This window comes from Lissotriton vulgaris, chromosome 4_1 (assembly GCF_964263255.1).
Source record: "Lissotriton vulgaris chromosome 4_1, aLisVul1.2, whole genome shotgun sequence".
Classification (NCBI taxonomy): domain Eukaryota; kingdom Metazoa; phylum Chordata; class Amphibia; order Caudata; family Salamandridae; genus Lissotriton; species Lissotriton vulgaris.
The window spans coordinates 1,903,278,893-1,903,299,391 of NC_141691.1; the positions used below are offsets into that span (position 1 = coordinate 1,903,278,893).

Genomic DNA, 20,499 nt, shown 5'->3' on the forward strand with positions numbered 1-20,499 from the left:
AATACCATGAGAAGATATACATTATTTTACTTGGAACACATGCAGACAGAACAAGATTTCTCTATCACGTAACTAGATACCCATTTTAATTTAGAAGATGTTAGTATAGAAAGATATTGGATTAAAAATGTAGATTTCATTTATATGAATTTTCATATCAATTTAATTTTAAATAGCCTGTATCTAGGGAAGTAAATTGGAAGGCCATTGAAATAAGTGAGATGCAATGCTAAAATTATAAAACAAAATATTCCATTCAGATGGTGGGATCTTAAAAAAGTAAGTTTTGAACTTAGTTGTCTCCCGCACAAAACAGTAAAGGGTTCAAGATCCCATAAATATGCAAAATATGAAGCAATGTTCATGTCTGATTCGGCATCCATCTTTTCTCGCTCTCACCAATTCCCCATCCTCATCTGCCATCTTACTCATGCTCCGCGTTACTGCTGCGGCCCTCCTTTCCCGCACCTCCCCCGCCTGCCCTCTTCCGCACTCAGCCACCACACGCATCTCTTCTAACCAAATGTGCCATCAATAATTTAAAAAAAGGTATACTTGCTTTGTTGCAGCAAAGCTTTTTTTACAGTTCCTATACCAAAGTATAAAATTGGAGACCCTGTTTTATCACATAAAATGCAGTGAGTAATTCATTGTGAAAGCGCTACAGAAATGGGGGATTTTTTTCAACCTTACTCTCCTCCCCTGAGGCTCACCTTCGTGCTCAAGTGTCGACTCTACACGTAAATCCTTTCAGCAAGAACTTCTGCAAACCCCCGAAACAAATAATTTATGTCATTTTGAAGCTCCGCGTGACAAATACAAGATACAGGCAAGAGACAGAGGTTATAATTAATTCCCTTCACAGTGAGTCACTGAAATTACTGCTGGGTTGGAAAGGCCTTCTGCAGCAAGATAAGATTTTGACAGCTGTAAATGTCCTAGAAAATCATCAGCAATAAATTAGATTTTCTGCAAAAATTAGTAACTGTGTAATGTCGTGCAATTTCATCCAATGTATTTCAATTGTATTTACCTTCAAAAATGAATTCATCTTCATTGTCAAAAGTAACTGAGTGAAACTGAGAATCAGGATTAATTGCGTCAGAACTGATCTACAGGTGCTAAATTGTTATGGGTTAGGAGAAAGACACAAATGGAAGAAAAGATACGAAATATATACTTTAATGCATAAATATCATAATGAGTACAACACATAATTATAAGGGGGAAATTCCAGTAGCCCAGTAAATATAGAAATCGGACTTGAGGAACAGCTGCATCTATTGCTTTCCCCATTGTTAAACTCCCATTAAATGGATCTCCAACCCTTTCAAAATGCTGCAATTGTTAGTTCTTGAACACCTGTAATAGCACGAAAATTATATTATTTTATTGCTAGAATAAAAGATCAGTATGCCGATGCTGCACATCATGAATGAAAACGTATGGTTAATGAATTTAGATTTTTTTAAAATTATAACTGGTTTAGTAAATCAATAGAAGAAACAAAGGAAAGGAAAATAAGATTTTCAAATTTTTTGGGTAACAAAAAGCAATGCATGGTCACATGGGCGTATGCGATTCAACAGCTTCAGTCTAGTCCAGTATGGACACTTGTATTGTGCGCATATCACGTCCAAGGGAGTCTCATGGCGCATCAGGCAGAATCAAAGGGTCGGGTGCTGTACAGACCATGCTCTACCATCAAGGATAATGTACATCACACACATTCTGACTCATCTTGTCCATACAGCTCCCTCCGCACTAGTTGACCTCTGCCCCAAAACCTACCAAAGAACGCACTTTGAAAAGGTGTGTGTGCCTCAAGGGGCTACAACGTGGAAACAGAGGCGAGGACTCTACAGCAAATGGACTGAAGATACACCACTTGATTTCCCCTGCATGACATAGCAGATGGGTCTGTTAAGGGTCAACAACCAATAGAGCTAGTTGAATGAGAATATAGCACCTTACTCTGATACTTACAACCACTCCTACTGTAAAGAAGCACTACCCTTTACACAATATCAACCTCAAAATATTACGCCTGACTGTCTTCAATTGTTGCAAACACTGTCACAAACTTTGTCATGGTTCGTAGTCAAGGGAGTTTCAAAATAATTCTAATAACATAGGTAGAGATGTCCTAACCAGGTCAACTTCAATGCTTTTTGGCGACATGGGGTCGGGAGGGAGGAGTCAGTTTTAGTGGTTCCAACCTTCTTTTACGTAGCCGCTATTTAATGTGTTCATGGATGGCATTCCCAAGCAGGGTGTACCCTAGGCAACCCCCTGTGTGACCTATGTATAACAATTACTCTGGACTCACCATAGGGACAAGGGTGCTCTATTACTTTGATATGTATTGTAGGAAACCCCATCTGCTGCAGTGTATCACTAGTTTTTCACTTTCTTTGCTAAAAATTCAGACCTTTGCTCTGGTTTACTGAATAAATAATTGCTGTGGAATATGTTGTGAAAAGTAGTGTCTCTCTTCACTTCCTCAACAGCTACTACTAGGCACACCTAACAAAGATCTTGAACACTACATTGATATTGAGAAGTGTAAAATATGAAAAACGTCCATATTGTAAGTTAACTGTGAAAAAGAAAATGGCCCTGTCTAGTTCTATGCTTGGATTATTTACCGGTATACAAGTATGATTTTAATATTCAAAATCTAGAAATATTTCTATGACTACAGTCCCACAGTATAGGCTTGCATGTTAGAATATTATATGCTAAAATATAATCCAGCAGAAATTCTGTGTCCTAAATATGGTTTAGAGAAAATATTCCTCCACTGGATGTAGATTTTCCATTGGTAACTCCAATGGTGCAGTATTCCATACATTATATTGATGTTAGATGACAATATTATGGTGCCATTAGCCCTATAAGACATTCTTCCTTACTGGCTAAACTAACTTACAACTCTAAATAGATAATTCGATTTGGGTTGCAGCTGGTAACATGGTATAATCAGCATAAGAGATGTTCTGCCTGGCACACACACATCCAAAGATAGATTTTACATATTTGTTCAGGTTTTTGACATTTAGGAGTTTTAGTCCTTCATGCTCGAAGGGTCGGAGGATGGGACAAGTGCCCAGAACATGTGACAGGGCCTTTGTCCATATTCTCTTCTCTGTACAGTCCATGACGGTCAAATTAGCTTTATTAGCGTCAACCACGTCGGTATGGTTTTACATAGATGATGGACATGACTTCTTTTTCTGAAGGCTGGTCTACTTTCTGTGTGAAGATGAAGGTGAGGGGTCATTTACTAGAGATTGTCCAGCCTCACACTTTGAAAGATCATATACGGTAGATTTTTCTTTTGCACTGACTTTTGGAAGACTGGTTGCAACAGGGATCATTCTCAGATCAAGACCCCATGGGGAACTCCATCATACCCATGGACCCATACATCAGGGTACAATTGAAGGATAGGATGTTCCATTGACCCTTGCTTCACCTGCTCCCATTCTCTACCCAGAAAAAAACCTGGTTAACTGGTTAACTGCTACTTTAAAATCCTATGCTTGCATAATTTTCTACAGATTAAGGTTTGCAACCGGTCCTCCCTGGTACTATCTGTAAACTACTACCTGTTATTTTCTGCAAGCCATATAGAAATGTGAACTTGCCAATATCAAACATAATTGCCTATAGCAATGTGTGTGGATCATGATGATATCCATTATCTATATTCTGATGTATGTTATTGTATTAGGTGCTTTAGTGTCTTGGGTTTAGATTTATGTTTATGGTGTGACTTTATCTGATTAGTCTCAATGGTTTTAGTAAACATTTTTCAAACTTAATTCGAAAACAATCCCCATCTGCATGCATAGAAAGAGTGGCAGGTGAATCAATCTTGCCCGAGGCTCGTATTCCTGACCAAAGGAAATTGCCTGTAATTGTGGAAGCCGGTGTCTGGCCCCTTGGGATAGTGATGCCAGAGTCTGCTTTGAACAATTAGCTTAAGCCACCCAACACTTGGTTCAAGAAAGTTTTTTTTTTGTTTCCTTCGGGCCCAGGAGAAGATTAGTTTATGGAAAAGTCCTCGTTGACAGATGTGCTGAAATACTGAGAGGACTGGAACTAGTGGGGAGAACTGGCACGAGTGAACTGGTGGGTGCTCCTTCCTCTTATAAAACTGAATTCCTGAGCAGCTGGAGTACTGAGAATTGAAAAACATGCTACTAAGAACGTTTGAGCTACTGAGAAGAATCTCAGTTACCTAGTGTGCTGAATTAGATCCAGTAAGGGAACCATTGCAACCCCTTTTGTTGAACGGGTCTGGGTTACTTAGGCTAGTGTCAGAGACACGTTCTGCTGGAAAGCATTCTGGACCAGGCAGTGGCTTAATATTGAAGTGTCAAGCAAAGTCAAGCTGACCTCAAGGAGACCTGACTGACTTTTCCATGGGACCTGATACTGATGGAAAATTTGGAGTTTCAGATAAATATCAGTCTCAACATGGCTGCTCGGATTGAGGGAAGCCTTCATTTTCATGTATGTAAATAAGTCTTTTCAACACCTTGTCCCAATAGCGGCTTTTGTAAACGAATATACCAGCTTAGGGCAACATTCAAGTTTGTGACGCTCAGGACTTTCAAAACCAAAATTTCGAACTGTGGAGGTAAGGCCCATCATGAGAACATATCACCTCCTTGCTTTTAACCACATTAAACTTTGGAGTACCAGATAAAGCAGTTACATCACATAGACATTCTAGAGGACATTCTGAAAATTGGTAATAGTGTTTACCTTTACCACTAACCATCAATTTATATGTTTTAGCTTTACATTTTTCTTCTTGCATACAATTTGGGTATGTTTTCTGTTTCTACAAAATGTAATAACCTTATAAGATTGCCTTCATTTTTGCCTTCATTTTTGCAAAATACTTATTCTTAGATGTGCATCAGTTAAACATGGTGAGCATGGTACTTTTTTGCATTTGTTTTTGTAGTGTTATTTTGTAGGCTGCTATAAATAATGCTTGCAAACATTTTTTCTGCCATTTGCCTTGCAACTCAGCCCAACATTGCACAAGGGATCCATGGTCAACAGTATTCTTCACATGGAAGTGCGGGTAGATTGGAAGCTAAGTCACAGCTCATATCAAATGGAGATGTCTGGCATAGGATATTCCCACTGACGCAGTAAGTTAATGTCAATGTTAATGATGGTCCATTGTGATTAGAGCAGAAACACACAAACGCTTAGGCCCTCATTAGGAGTTGCACAGATCTTGGTAAAGGATACCAGAGGCTAGAATCTCCAGAAGGTATCCCTGCACTAAAATCCGGCTGTTATTAATCCTCCTCTGCCCATGCCTCAAGTATCCTATGAGGTATTCTGTCAGATGCATTCAGCAATTCACAAATCCTATGTATTCACTTTTTGACTGATTAACAGATATGTGTACATCAATCAGAAGAATACCTAGAATAGAAGTGACATAATATTCATAAAACTTCCCAAACTTATGAAATTGACATTTCTAGAAGAATTTAAACAAAAGAATGAATACATTATCATTGTAATTTTAATTTTAAGTTAATAAATGTCTTGATGAAAGGAACAATGCCCTGAGTTATAGACTGTAAGTCAAGGCAGATGGGCCTTTTCTGTGCAAATGGCCAAGGCCTGGATTAACATCCTAGCAGAGGAAAGTGTCTTGAGGGACCATTGCAAGATTCATAAATCTCACAAAACCTATATATTACAGAGCTGATACGTTATTGTAAAGTATGTTGAGCTCAGATGACTTCTGGTGTGGGACTTAGTGCCAAGAAGTCCAATGTGGATATTAGCTTTCCTTTATATGCCTGATAACATAACAAGCATTGGCAGAGCTGACAGGTCTGGCGGTGACTGCCAGCATCTTGGCTTTGTCAAGGCGTGTTATTTTTTTGGCCTGGTTCCTGTAAAACCTTAGTGTTGAGGGTACTGCTGGGTCCTCAACAACACAAAAAAAACATTGGATGAAAACAAAAAAAATGTGTTCTCTTAAAAAGAACATATTGCCATATCTTGATTCAATGTGCTCCTTGTAAAAGAGCAGAATACTCACAGTGAAGTTACCTCACAGCTGAAGTGGACTGGCTCACTGAACTAGGACTGTTGAAAGCTTCTAAAAGTAAGCATATTGTATATAGTTTTAAGTAAAATTAAAAGGTGTTGTCTAAAAAGGCTTAAAGAAATCACTGGGGCAGAGGCTCTATCCCAAACAACTAAATTACAGAGGAAGGAATAAACTCACTCATTTCTGAAAAGTAGACCCATTCATTAACTTCATTAATTTACCTCAAAGATGCAATTAATAAAGAAAACAATGTGTTTGTTTTGTTATTTTTACTGCAGCCGGTTTTCTTTTTTACATTTGTCACCCAGGACTGAAAATCTAGTCAGACCTATTGGCTTTGCCATTGTTTTATGTATTTTCTACCCTTGCAAGACCCAAAGCACTAAACCCAACATATCACCATAAGGGTAAATCATTTCACACCAAGCCTTTGAAGGAGCTATTTTTAACTGATAAATTATGTTTTGCATTAAAAACAACTGCAGTGCACTTTACAAAAATATGTATTACAAAAGTTGGCCAGACTGGAGCAAAACTAAACCTCACTGCATCCTAAATCTCAAATGTGAAACTGCATGCAGCAAATTGTGCACGGAAAATTATGTAAATGCCTTGAATGCAGTTTATTTTCTTTGAATGTGTTGTTCTTTGTGAACTCGCGAGGAAGATTTCCTCTCAAATGTAACTTTTTAAGCTTTTCCTTTCTTATCTGTGTAAGCGTATTAATTTCAAGACCGTTATTGTTTAACATTTATCTAGATTTGTACTTATCCGATGACATTATATCAGAAGGGCACTAACTAATATTTATTTATGGCATGATGCTAGAATTGTATAAGGTATTGTTTCATTCTGTATTGTGATTTTTTGAGGGTATGCAGAGCAACATTTGTAGAGGAATACGTGCTGGTGCCGGAAGCCTACTCAGAAGCCTGTGGCTGCACCGGCGAGCCGAATACCAAGGCTACATAGTCTGGAATCCGGATGTATGTCGTTACAACGCATACTTTTACAACGCATACCTTTACAACGCATTTTTTACACCGCAACATCCATTACAACGCATTCCATTACAACGCATGCCATTACAACAAATTCTTTGAAACTACCTTTACAACTCATTCCACTACAACGCATACTACATTTACAACGCATACTATTACAGCGCATACCATTACATTGCATGTATGGTAAGTATTGGATAGTGTAGGGGTAAAAATTACTATTCTAACTCCAGGGGATGCAACACTAGGGTAAGTGTTGGATAGTGTAGGTATGCGTTGTAATGGTATGCATTGTAATGACTGCATTGTAGTGACATGCGTTGTAATGGTTGTGTTGTAATGGCATGCGTTGTAATGGATGTTGCGTTGTAAAAGTTTTGTTGTAAAGGTAGTGCGTTGTAAAAGTTGCATTGTAAGTGTTGTTTCCCCTGGAATCCACCTCATGCTTCTTTAATCCACTACCAGGCACTCGTTGGCTCTTTATCTCACTCATGCACATTCCTGCTTTCTCTCTTTATGTTGGGTTAGCCATCTTTCCATTCTCTTTCTTTCCCCTTTGTCCATTTGCTCTCTTTTGAGCTGAATGAAAGGCCCTTGAGGATAAATAAGGTGGTCATTACGATGGCAGTTGGATGAACCTCCAGCAGCCATCATTGTGGGAATGGGACTAGCCAACAAGTAGTTGGCAGTCCCAACCACCAGATTAGGAGGCGACCACCTTTGTAGGTGGTTAGAAACATCCCTTTTTCAATTGCGGTTTGTGGTTCAGAAAAGGGCCACAGCACAAGCCGTAATTGAAAATTGATGTTTTTAAATGTGCCAGGCATCACATGGTGCTTGGCACACGGTGCATGGATGTTTTGGGGGGGCACCACATGTGCCCCCTAGCCACATAGCAGAGGCTGAGGGGGGACGGAGGCCCAAAGTCCCGTTTTGTCTGCCTGTTCATGGCGGTGGCACCGCCATGAACAGGCAGTCGGAAAGGGATAGCCTAATCCCAAAGTGGGTACCTGCGCATGCACCACCTCCACAGTAGGATTAGGAATCCATCCGCCGTCCCAATGGAATCTCTTATCCTGTCGGAGAGGGCGGTCTTACCCCCCACTTGAGCATTGTAATGGAGCGGTTGGATAAAAGCCCTAGAAAGCGAATGGGCCACCTTGTGCCTGTCGATGGCCGCTCACACACCATTATCATGAGGGCCTATATGTCAGTCCCCAAAGATAAGTGTTGCTGGGCTCCACCGGCAATCACCAGCTCAGATTAAGCACTGATGCCTATATAACATTTTGCTCACTTCATGCGGACAGTCTGATTTTTACTGTGTATTTTACTATAGAAGAGGGCTCTTTCTATAAGTGAGACAGACTTTGGTCTCAAGTCTAGCGAGTCAATCTCCTAATTCTTAGAGCGCATACCTATGTCAATATGTCACATGCTTAGGACCTATAAAAATGTGTCAAATTCCATGCTGCTTTGGACTGTGCTTTTTGCAAATTACTTGTATTGATCTGAATAACTACATTTTTGCCTTCTGAAATGAGTTTTAACTTAAATAAACCTTAATGGTTTGTTTCCCAGAAGATTTCTGTAATTGACTTTGCTACCTTTTTATTGACAATTCTGATTCTGTTAGGGGCAACTTACCTCATCTATTCTTGAAGATAACACCGCCCGATCCAATGTAGATGCTTTAGCTTACTGATTATCAACGATAGCCTCAATAACATGAAGCGAACCTTTTATCTTTCTACAAGTCAGTCATTACACACAGCTTCCCCAATTTCAGAACAATGCTGATAAAAGACACTCCAGGACAGTGGTTAACCTGTGCTCAAGGGACCCATGAGGGTCTGCGACTGCAAAGAAAATTACATTACATAACCAGGTTAATATTGTCTATTTAAATGAAGAAGCAAAATTTAAAGTTTAACATTAACAATGAGTGGTATAAATTAAAGTTAGGAAAGCTCGAACCTTCCCAGTAAAATTAGGACTTTTTTTATAGTGGTTTGAGAATTACAATATTTCATCATTTATCTATTTGTTAAATGAATGCTTGTTTTTGTACTTTTTTCTGTATCGTTTTTGCAGTTAGAATCATCAAAAATGCTTATGCCAGGGTGGGTGCCCTTGGGGTTCAATAATGATTCAGTGGGTGTCCCCGGGTCAGATAATAATTTCCTGGGTGTCCACAGAAATGAGAAGGTTAAGATCCACTACTCTAGGCTTGTGAGCTGCTAAGACAATGGCCATTTAAGCAGTATCACATACACCTCTTTTGCTGGCAGTTTACTTTTAGCTTGCTCAATGAAAGTGGCAATATTTTAGCATGCATCAATCCTAATACGAACCAGGCCAGAACACAGACCTGTAAAAAAGCCCAGTCTCCAACAGTGTTGCATGAACCGGTTCTGTCATGCAGATTGAAAACAAAGGCGGCCAGCCACGATAAAGAAGCAGAAGGACAAAAGAACGTACACATTTGTGAAAAAGGTTTTTCAATTAATACTATTATATCTACCAACAAACCGCTATAATGGTATAGATTCCGCAAGACATAAACTATTCCATCCAGGCGAAGGATACAGGTAAAATACAGTACAGTGCATTTCACTTTAGGCCAGCGTGGCGCCCCATAATCCTATTGAAAGGTAAGCTTTGTCGAATTCATCAGGGGAAGCAAACATATGTTTAGCCTGCAGAGAATAATACAGACGATGAATAATGAAGCAACAACATTAAACGCCACTTGTGCACCAGAACTCAACGTGCTCAGCATTTAAACGCCGTCTAAACCCAGCTGAATGGCGAGGCTGTGGTTGGGTCACAGTAACGAAAGGCTAATCCTTCGATTAGGCGCCTGGACACCTCTTATCGACAACACAAACTTATTTTCCTGCGATTGGGAGAACCACTTATTCTATTTGGTTCCTTCATTCATTCCTACTGTGTTCATTGTAACTTTAAATATAATATACAGAACAATTATCCACATCTATAGATTATATTATTATGGGTCACCAAGGTGTTTGGGGCTATTTAAAATATGTTTGCGCTGGGCAAGTATTCAATAACGACAAATATCCCTGCACTGACTCTTATTACCCTCAAAATGATCTCTGTGAGGGAACTACCGTTGTAGGAGTTTTCTAAATTAAGGTTTAACAAAGTGCTTTATTTATTATTATTATTATTTTTTTTGGGGGCATTTAGCCAGCTGAATTATGGTGTTGTTAGTCCTAAAATGACATTCTCACTAGAACGACACTACCTTCAGAAAGCATTGGGGGAGTACTTGTGATGTCGCAGATGTGGAATAAATCTTTATTTGCACTCTTCCAAAAAACAGACAGTTCGTGCATGCTATAGACTGCACCCCCCTGCTCCCAGCACACCTCCCCCTAAGCAATAGTAGGTGTCTTCTGCCAAACAAAACAGCCATCTTCTGCAATTCCAGGCTGCAGTCTCCTATTGGCTCTTCCATGTTGGACACAAGATGCCCTACATAGATAGTGTGACCAATGTGAGGCCTCTTCCAACCTACAACCAATGCCTCTGCACAGAGGACAGCTCTAAAAATCAGTTATAGCCACAAGTAAACCATTAAGAATGGGGGTTTGGAAATCTCCAAATGTAATGTCTGCTGCTCCCAGCCTACTTTGGACAGGCTGGGAAGCAAATGTATTTGGGATTAGTGGCTGCACTCTTGATATATCCCAGGTCATGCCTGAGCAGTGCAATCAGCACTTGTTTTCAGGTCATTATGGATAATTTAAGCTGTCTATTGTTGAAAGAACTATTGTGTACAATGCCAATATTTTGAGTGGGCTTTGGGTGAGCCGACTGCAAATCATTGGCTACTTTTCTTGTCACTATCATTTTCTTATTTCTTGTTCAATGGGTTTCCGTCCTTTTCTTGTGCCTGTCCCTCCCCTGGGGGCATAGCTATTTTACAGTGTTTCAGATTCGATGAGTTGTATCCTTCCACTAATTACAACATTCCATGTAATTTAATTAGTTTTTTTCTATCTCCTTTGAGTGCTTGTTTATCTTGAACCCCTTTCCACTGTACATGCTGCTTCCTCCTCCATTTACCTTATGATCTTCCACCTCTTCCCACTTCATTTCTAATGTTTTTTTATTTTATTTTCAGCACTCCCTGGGAGTGCATATTTCACTGCTCGCCCACCCTCCCCTTCTGCTCGCTATTTCACATCCATGAACATCCATCCGTGGGATCTCCACCCCACAACAGTCCCAATTTTTATTTTTCATTAAAAAAAATTTTTTTCTAGTTTGGCAGCTACTCACTTCTCACTTCTTTTCTTTTTTTACTCCAAACACTTTTTCTAATTTCCTTTAATTGTTGAAAATTATTGTTGCCGATGTTCGAACGGTAAATTAAACTTATAGGCAAAAAGCCAAAAGAATTGCCCATTCGTCACAACATGTACGCATGCATCGTGACATTCACACGTATTGTTGGCAGAGGTTTTGATTCAGAATACTAATTCTAAGATGACCAACCATGCGTCCTGCAGTTGCGACCATCTTGGAACAGGTTTTGCTTAACAGAAGGCATTCCTAGATGGGCTCCAGTGCATGCATATGCATCATCATGCTGAATGGAAAGATGGGGACCCCTACATTCTATTCAGTTTGCTATTCGTAGGGAATACATAAACACATTTAAGAAAGGAAAAGAATATATAGCAAACTAATGATAATTATACCGCCCTTATACCGAACATATTTCAAAGAATAAAGGGAATGAAGGTCAAAGAGAATTCAGTACATATTCTTCTTGGGTATATATCCACATGCTGACCTTAGTTCAAGTGCCGGAAAACAATTCTTTTGAGCAATAAATCTATCGTCCTCTGTTTTTCCCTTTTGGTTTAAGAGTTCTGTTCTACTTCGTCAACTGGGAGATCCGTACGTTTCTTTTATTTCCTAAAATACTTTCGTCTATTCGAAGAATCGTGTCCTTTCTCGTCAGTCTGACATAGATGTAAAATCTTCAATCCGATGTCGACTCTTCGTATTATGGGGTCTGCTGGTTTACACCTCCAAGTGTGCCAGCGCAAAATTCTCTTTGACCTTCATTCCCTTTATTCTATTACGTGAACATCTACAGACAACAGGGGGCACTAAAAGAAAAAATATCAGTTTTCTATATATTCCAATAATAAGCTACAGAAACTAAGGATAATCAAATTGTCTTTGGGAAAAAATCATACTAAACGCTCCATCAGAAAATTTTTGCAGTTTATGTTGTACACCAGTTTATATGTAATATACGAATGACGGTCACCTGATGAAGGCCTTTTGGCCGAAACGCATTGTGTTCCATTCTACCGCATTGCCTTCTTCTAATCTTCCACCGACTGAATATATCGTATAGCACGGTTTTGTATTGTTAAACCTCTTTTGTTGTTGATATTGTTTTTTTTTGTCAAGATGTGTATTATAAGTCACTGAATGTTAACTTATACGAATCATATATGTCTTTTATAAAATAAGTGAGATAAAAATGATAAAGAATTCCCCAAAAAAAGACAAAATATAAACAAATAGAAATAAAATGATCAAATAATTTTGATACATCACTGTCTCAGCGAATTATTATCTTTTACTACACATTGTTTGAAATATGTTCGGTATAAGGACGGTATAATTATCATTAGTTTGCTATATATTCTTTTCCTTTCTTAAATGTATGCATCATCATGCACCTGTTTCCATTGTGAAATGTTTTTCTTTTTTGTCTACAATACAGGACAATGAAGCATTGGTGAAGCCAATAACCTGGATGCTTGCGTTCTTTACATTTGCATTATTCTCTAAACAAAATAAAATAAACAATTAAGTAATCAAGTACTAGAATGCAAAGAAAAATAAAAGGACTAGATTGACTAATCATACCTAGAGTATATGACTGCATTGGAGTGATGCCAAATGGCAGAAACATTTTTACTTCAAATGTAAATGGAAAATAATTTTGCAAGTTATCCCAGAGACCAATGACCTTATAAAGTCAGTGGAACAGCAACTGTTTACATTTAAATGACAGAGGAACTCTTCAATGGAAATATTTATTCAGTGGGTAACCCAAAAATGTGGCATGGATATGGCTATCTTGAAATCATGTTGGAAGTCCAGGTTTAAGTGTGATGACCATAATAAATGTTGGGAGTCCCTACTTATCTCTGCCTTTTAGAAAGCAAATACTCCCTTCTTCAATTTGTTTTAAATGCTAAAATATCTGTCTGTTTGTCTAGAACGCTACTTTACTACAGAACCTTAATATCATGTCGTTCTCTAGTGGTAAATCCAAAGTATAGAATTAGGTCAGGATTTAATCTCCAAACTTTTCTTGCTATCTATACTACTATTATAAAGAGAGAACTTGCACCTTTAGGCAAGGTAATCTCAGGAACCACAGCGCCAATCACAACACCCAATACAGCGTTGGAAAGGGCAGATGCTGCAGAAGGACATAGGCTATACAGACGCCCACCATATACATTTAAAAGGTAAAAGAACCGTGCCAACAAAGTAGTCCCTTGTGGGAGTGTCTGCGTTGTGCTGTGGGCGTGTGCTGGAGGCGTGTGCTGGGGGCGTGACAAACACTGGGGGCGTGTGGCCATGCCTCATATTGTGTGCTAATCCCACCCTGCTCCCTTTAAATGCCCCTGCACCCCATGATCATAACCCACCCTTACTCTTAAAATACCCCAACACCCTTAAACACTAACCCATCTTAACCCTATAAATACACAGTGTACCCCAAAACCTATCCCTAAACCCGAGAAATACCCCTATACCCCAAAACCCAAACCTAGCCCTGAACCCTATAAATACCCTTGTACCTCAAAACCCAAACCTACCCCTGAACCCTAAAAATATCCCTGTACCCCAAAACCCAAACCTAGCCCTGAACCCTAAAAATACTACTGTACCCCAAAACCCAAACCTACCCCTGAACCCTAAAATACCCCTGTACCCCAAAACACAAACCTAGCCCTGAACCCTTAAAATACCCTGGTACCCCAAAACTCAAACCTAGCCCTGAACTCTAAAATACCTCTGTACCCCAAAACTCAAACCTAGCCCTGAACCCTAAAAATACCCCTGTACCCCAAAACCCAAACCTACCCCTGAACCCTAAAAATACCCCTGTACCCCAAAACCCAAACCTACCCCTGAACCCTAAAATACCTCTGTACCCCAAAACTCAAACCTAGCCCTGAACCTTAAAATACCTCTGTACCCCAAAATTCAAACCTAGCCATGAACCCTAAAAATACCCCTGTACCCCAAAACCCAAACCTACCCCTGAACCCTAAAAATACCCCTGTACCCCAAAACCCAAACCTAGCCCTAAATCCTAAAAATACCCCTATACCCCAAAACCAGCCCTGAACCATATAAATACCCCTGTACCTCAAAACCCAAACCTACCCCTGAACCCTAAAAATACCCCTGTACCCCAAAACCTAAACCTAGCCCTGAACCCTAAAAATACCACTGTACCCCAAAACCCAAACCTACCCCTAAACCCTAAAATACCCCATAACCCTAAAATACCCCATAACCCTAAAATACCCCTGTACCCCAAAACCCAAACCTAGCCCTGAACCCTTAAAATACCCCTGTACCCCAAAACCCAAACCTAGCCCTGAACTCTAAAAATACCCCTGTACCCCAAATCCCAAACCTAGCCCTGAACCCTAAAAATACCCCTGCACTCCAAAACCCAAACCTACCCCTGAACCCAAAAATACCCCTGTACCCAAAAATACCCCTGTACCCCAAAACCCAAACCTAGCCCTGAACCCTTAAAATACCCCTGTACCCCAAAACCCAAACCTACCCCTGAACCCTAAAAATACCCCTGTACCCCAAAACCCCAAACTATCCCTGAACCATAAAAATAACCCTGTACCCCAAAACCCAAACCTACCCCTGAACCCTAAAATACCCCTGTACCCCAAAACCCAAACCTAGCCCTGAACCCTAAAAATACCCCTGTACCCCAACACCCAAACCTAGCCCTGAACCCCTAAAATACCCCTGTACCCCAAAACCCAAACCTACATCTGAGCCAAAAAATACCCCTATACCCCAAAACCCAAACCTAGCACTGAACCCTAAAAATACCCCTTTACCCCAAAACCCATACCTATCCCTAAACCCTAAAACTACCCCTGTACCCCATTACCCAAAACTATATCTGAACCCTTGAAATACCCAAACACCCCAAAACATATACCTCAGTACCCCAAAACATATACCCCTTTACCCATACTTACCTTATCCAAACATTTAAAAAAACATGCTTTTACCATTCATGCATTTACAACGAATTTCGTCGTAAATGTATGCGTGGTAAAAGCATATAAAATGTATTGCCATTTGGCATTCCGGAGTCATGGTACTTTCGTACTTAAAGTATGCAGAGTGATGGTATGCAGAAAGAAAGTTGCGTAATAATTGGTGTTTACCCTCCCCCGGTAAGTACATCGGTGACACGGCGGCCCGCATCTCCAGCAACATACTCATATTTTTTCACCACCCATTTGAAAAATGCACAGGTCTCTCTCATTGATGGCCAGCACCGACATACACTTTTAGACACACCTCCTGCCACAAGTTCTAGAATTGCGAACTTTAGAGCTGGGGAGCTACATTCGAATCTCGGCATCAGCTCAACATCCTGTTATTTCAGGCAAATCGCTTTGTCTCCCCGTGCCTACCACAAATGAATGTGTTCTTCTGTAATGTAAATTGTGCTCATGCCATGTTGTTGAGTTTGTGCTATATAATATTGCAAGGAAAAATAAAGTAGGGAAATTCGAGTTCACACACTACTGAACGCGCACTCTTAAGTGCATCAGCAGTGCACTGTGAATCGGAGCGTTTCACAGGCCTGTCACAGATAAGAAATGCTATCAAAACAAAATCCTACAAAACAATATACTACTGGCTGGCAGCAATTCATACCCAGACAACGTCGGGACGGGCTGCTAGTATATAAATAAAGGCCTGAATCAATTGAAGAGATTTCTTGTCCGAAACATTTGATGTCAAAAAATGTATCATGAAAGGCTTACATTATCCCCCTTTCTTTTCTTGCTGGCCCTGAAACCACTCTCATCGATAGTGTGTCAAAACGCAATTAATATATGGATAAATACACTGGTGGGGAAGTACAAAGCACTACTATATGACAAGCGCATACTACTTATCTTTACTGACCTTAAATCTTCCAGCCCCAACCTACTCTCCCTGGCAGCTCGATTTTCTGCATTTTAGGGTCACAAATTATTTGGAATAAAAGTTTGGTCCATGCCTAGAGGTACAACAAGTTCAAGTTCAAGTTTTATTTCACATTTAGATCTCATAATGATATCTCTACAGTATACATAATTACATTCAAATACAACCAGAGCACAAATGGAAGGGAATGACTTTAGACTGGGGCTGGAGAAGCTCAACTATCTGGGAATGTATACCAACAAAGGTGTGTGACACTATCATTAAACCGGATTATTCCATTACTGTCCGAAACTGCTGAAGACCTTTCCAGATTGTCTAGCCTATAACTTTCACTCTAGGGCAGAATAATAAAAGGGGGCACAGGTTGGAGTTTGTAGAGAAACAAGTGCAGAGAAAGGTCCCTCTGAAGAAAAAAGTTATTTCAAAAATTGTGTATCACACCTTCAAGATGGAAGGAATCCATCCATCTTTTGAGGGGTGTGTTGAGGAAAGGAGACTGGTAAGCAGGGGTGGATCTGAAGGATGCATTAGATTTCCATACATTTGGAGTAGTGTGGCTCACAGGTTAGAGGCGGCAGACCCAGAAGCAGAGGTCGGCCCGGGACCAGGGTTCAATTCCCGACGCGGCAGGGTGTTGGGCCAATGTCAGCGGGTTTGATAAATCTCGCCTTCGGTGCCACTCTAACCATGGATCCCACTCAGCAACTCTGGGCAATAGCTTGCTTAATCTCCACAAACGGCCCCATCAACACCGGGGATGCCTGGCTTCACCTTGGGGGTGCCCAATAGGGACCATCCCACAGGGAAAGCCAGGACAGGTTCCCCAGCGTTATACAGCGCCAGGAAACCTACGGGTAGCAGTGCGCTTTACAAGCTCAAATACATTCATACATACATGAGAAAGTTGTGGAAGTTCAAGAGTCTTCCATTCGTTCTCTCATCTGCACCTTGGTGTTTCACAAAGGTGCTTTGGCCAGGAACAGCCTGGTTTAGGGTGAGAGGATTAAGGTTGGTAATATATTTGGATGACATTCTATTAATGGGACAGGACAAGGAGGAGGTTTTACAACATAGGAAGATAGCAATGGAGCAGTTGGAGTCCATGGGTTTTGTGGTTAACAGGTAGAAATCTTGTTTGCTTCTGAGTCAGGAAACACAGTGTCTCGGGTTTGTTGTGGATACAATTTGGACACAGTTGTGATTACCAAGGAAGAAGCTGAAGGGGTTATGGAAGGAATTGATAAGGGTTTTGGGGATGGATGAAATAACTTTAAGAAATATTATCTTCGACTATTCAGGCGATTTTCCCAGGTCCCCTTTATTATCAAGCCCTGCACAGGTTGAAAATGAGGAGCTCAAAAAGAGGCTGGTCATGTTCTCCGAAAACTCTATTGGATCAGGAGTCAAAGGAGTAGATTTTCTACAGCCTGTTGCGCTGAAAATGTGGATTTTATTAAAGACACAGAGGCTAAGATTATCCCACCGCAGTTCTTTTGAAACCCAGATGTCGAAGACAATCACTTGGAGCACGACAGATGAAACAATTATTGATGGACATTTTGGAATTCTTCGAGTTTAAAGTGTTTTTATTATCTTGATCACAGAAGGAAGACCGCTGCGTGTTTCTGAGTTTTAAAGATTAGTAGAATGTTTTATGGTTCTAAATTCTTTCTATTGCTGCTGCTCTGAGAGTAACAATAAAGACGTTTGGCATAATCTTATCCTCTGTCTCTTTAATAAAATACAGATTTTGTGCCTATCAGGTTGTGTAAAATCAACATTATCTCGCCTATAACTTTCACTCTAGGGCAGAATAATAAAATCTTCAGTGGCTCACTGCAGTAACTATATGAATTGCCTCCCCTATTCCAATCCCAAGATAATTACATCTAAATATTGAAAAAAGGATAACTTTTTTCGTATGGGAACAGAGAAGATCAAACTTGAAAGCATATAAACTCAAAGAGGTGGCCGAAAACTGCTGCATGCTCAATCACCAATTACCCCACCTTGTTTATTTTGAACGCTCACACTCAATCTCCAAATGTATGGTCCAAAATGAAACACTGACAATTAAACAGACCCCTAGGATTTAAGTTTAATCTATTATCTCAAACCATGAAACAGCCGATCACTGGTTCAGTTTTACCACTACTTATATGACCAGGAAAATAATTCATAAAACCCATATGTAGCAATTCAGGTCTTCTAATTGGTTGCCAGGCTGAGTTAACTGGGAATCCTGGTCCAATGCGCACATCTCAACAATAGATTACAAGATGGTAAAAACTACACTTGGACTAGCTACTATTAAAAACTGGAGAATAAATCAGTTGAATATTGTCTCTCAATCCCCTCCTGGAACCCCAGCCGAATCCTTCCTCATCACTCTCATCAGACATACAGCCATAGAGCCAACATCGTGGGGTCCAAGTTATATCATTTGAAATTATTTCTGACCATCACTAATTTGCTCTCTAGCAGCCAGCCCCAAGACCAGCACGTCAGTGGCATGTGCCCTCTGAATATTCAGTAAAAGAATGCTCAACGTTCTTGGAATGTGACTGAGAGAGATCAGACGCATATTCATCTATTATAAATTCTGCAGATTTGGTACTGAACTTCCTCCAGATTCTTTAAGACAGAACTACGCAACAGAGCATTATGCTGGAGTTGTCTCCAACTTGAGGGCATGCTGCCATATTTAAAGTGGAGGAGTCCTGATGTTGCTGCATACTCTGCAGCAGATGCGTCACACTCAGCTCGACAAGAGGCTACACCTTTCTTCATTCTGCCAAACTGCTATTGTTGCACGATGTTCTTGACTTACTAGATGTCACCTCCCGCTGCAGAAGAAGATGGATCACATAGTGCTGACTGCGGCCAAGGTGTGTATGCTAAAAGAACTGGAGGTTCCATGTAATCCCCTCTTTTGCTGTGGGGCTTACTGAAATGTACCAGATGGCAGATTTAGAGTGAAGAATATAGAGGCAAAATTACCAAATGGACAGTTGTCAAAACATTCAGTACTAGTTTGTGGATGCCTAATATATCTGTTGTCTATTGCTATTAGGTTTTAATTTTTTTGCTGAAATCCAATGTTTCTCATGGACACGATACAAAAGATTTGCAATATGTGAGACATTAAAAAGCAATGTGTTGTTCCTTTTATTGAAAAACTAACCAGTGTAGAAACCCGTCGCAAGCAAGACATAGACAGCAAAATGGAAGAGAATCCCATGTGCCAAACAGAAGGACTGTGTCAACACTCTGTGAATCCTGGAGTGTTAGAAACTGGGCTTCTTTGCAGATAGCCCCCCCACACACACACTTTCTACCCAATTTTAGACTACTAGATGCTGGGTTTAACTCTGATATTGCACCGGGACCTCTTAACCAGGCCCCAGTGCCTGTTCTCTTTCCCCTAAAAATTATGTGAATTGATACACCCAATTGGCAAGGTACGTTGCCCCATTTAAGTCCCTAGCATTTGGTACCAATGGTGTCCAGTGCAAGAGTAGTAAAGGGGTCACCAGGGTCGCAGTGTGACTCAAATAAAAATGTTTGTCATTGCAGCCCTGCATGTGCAACTTGACTGCTTCAGAGTGACTCTGCACACAGCCACAACATTGCTTTAATGTATATAAGTCACTCTTAAGGTTGTCCTCCTAAACCGAGGAGGTAGAGTGTATTACATCAAAGGTGTGTATACAAAGGAGGCTTCAATGTAAGTGACTGGCGGTCCTTAGAGTAACATGGGCTGGCTACCGAGGAAGCTCGAGGTTGCCAGCTCGATTATAGAACAACCGAATTGTGTTGTTTGTTGTCAAACACAGTACTTTTTCACCACAAAACGACTTTTCTTCTCGAGGATGAGCTGGCATGAACAGGGGTGCCACCATGAGTGGGTTCCCTCCTAGGATACAGTGACCCAGTGCCTTGGCAGGCTTCGGTGAGCCGTTTGCTAGCAAGACAAGAGTCTGAGCTCCAGGTGGGGTGTGTTAGCACTTCCCCAGGATAGAATTAAAGGCCTAAGTCAGGAAGGAGGTCACACCTCCTCCCTCCCAGGATGGCTAGCATTTACAGTCATCAAGATGGTGAGCCTTGAAA

The 20,499-nt window shown here is 40.4% G+C and overlaps 1 protein-coding gene across 1 annotated transcript in view; it reads right to left on the minus strand.

The window, feature by feature from the left end:
- Positions 1–20,499, minus strand: part of KCNQ3 (potassium voltage-gated channel subfamily Q member 3) — a 751,198-nt gene that overhangs the window by 680,740 nt on the left and 49,959 nt on the right. The window lies entirely within an intron of this gene.